Raw genomic sequence first — 1,844 nt, forward strand, 5'->3', positions numbered from 1 at the left:
TCCCTGCTTCCCTCCTCCCTGCTGCCTGCTTCGCTCTCTCCTCCCTGCTTCCTCCCTCTCTCCCTCTCTCCTCCTTGCCCTGTCGCAATGAATAATACTCTGGCTTGGGGACTGGAATAAAACACACGCGCTCTGAGGCAGCCGCCCGCAGCAGCAGCAGCAGCCGCCGCCTGCAAAAGCGTCTCTGACATGGAAATGAATGACAGCTTACCTGATGCCAATCTTCATCAGACTGACACCGGCGTGACAACACAGCCTATACTTCCCAGCACTGCTCTGGACGTCAGCAGCACAGGGACCCGCCCCCTGTGGCCCCCCCTCCCTTCACACACACCTCCCCTATCCCCACTCCCCCTTCTCTTCCCACCCCCCATCACCCCCACCCTCTCCAGGCCCCAGCAGCATCCAAATAAGAGGAGCCGCCAGGGTGTCTCCCTCTACTGGAAGCTTTTCGGAGACCAGACTGACTGTAGCTTGCTCCTTCCTGTCTTTTTACCAAGAAGGTAGGGCAGTATCAGAAAAAAGAATATTTTTGCAGGTTATGGGAGATCTAGGTGAATTAAGGACCCTAAGGATCTCTAAGCATCTCATTTGCAATTTATTACCTCCTACATCCCACTTTCAGTCCCTCCCCCCGCACCTTTGAATTCTTGGAAGAAAAAGTTGAGGCAGAGCATTATGAAACCTCGGAGGAATTGGGCAGTTCTGGGTTGTTGTTGTTGTTGTTGTTGTTGTTGTTGTTGTTTTTCCCCTTTGGACTCTAAGAAAAGAACTTCACGGAAAATCACAAAATGTAGCACAGACTAGAAATCCTCCCCATCCTTCATTCTTTCTTGCCTGGCCTAATTTTTATGATTACATTTGAATAATTCTCATTACCCCAGCCCCAGAAAAGGTGTTTGGGTGATGTTCTGGTTAGTTATTCTGACTCTTAGGATTTCTTTCTTGGGGGGGAGGGTGAAGATATAATTTCTCCCTGGGGTGGGGGGGTGGGGGGAGCAGCAGGGAGATACATAAAAGCTTTTGGAGACTTAGGGGATGATTCAGCTCTTTGCAAATGTATGCCAAGTCTGTTTGTCAGCTACTGCTATTTTCATTATAAAAAAGTCTTCAGTAAACTATTTGAGTGGATGATAAGGAGTGTTGCCATTGGCTGGCTGTTTCATTCTGGATCTCACAGGATGTCTTCAACAACAAAGAGGCATTTGGCCCCTCTTCATATCTGTTATAGAGACAGGTAAATGCATACATACAACATGTGTGTACACGAATGTGCACATGCACTTCTATAATATAGCAATCTCTCCTATATAGGTACAGACAAGCTTATTTCACTTTGTGATCCCAAGATTTCCCTGTTTCTGGATCAAGTCGGAACTCTGGAGTGGGGTATTATCATCTAAACCACAGGCACTAGGACCAGGTACCCCTCCAGTCTGTGAACAGCTCCACCCAGGAACAATGCCTATCTGAGCAGGGAATGCTGAAAATGAAATTTAGCTAAGCCTAATCTACAGCCCAGCATCTTAACAGAAAATCACCCAGGAAACCAAGAGCTGGACTTTTAAATGAATTGCTTCCTAGGTCTTTTCCATTCTTCCACCAACATCAATCCCCTACAGCATCCAAGAATAAGGAAAATCAGTTTTCTGTGGATCACAGAAGAAAAATTGAAGGTTCTATCTTACCACCCCAAAACACACTTATTATCCTTCAGTTTGGTTCTCCTATGAGGTACAGCAAACAACACCCTTCCCTTCTCAGCAAGACTCTTCATTGCTTCCTATTAGAGAACTGACTTCTCCTTGTTTGGAACTCTTAGAAGACTATTATGGGGAATATCT

Source organism: Gracilinanus agilis, chromosome 3, assembly GCF_016433145.1.
Source record: "Gracilinanus agilis isolate LMUSP501 chromosome 3, AgileGrace, whole genome shotgun sequence".
NCBI lineage: Eukaryota > Metazoa > Chordata > Mammalia > Didelphimorphia > Didelphidae > Gracilinanus > Gracilinanus agilis.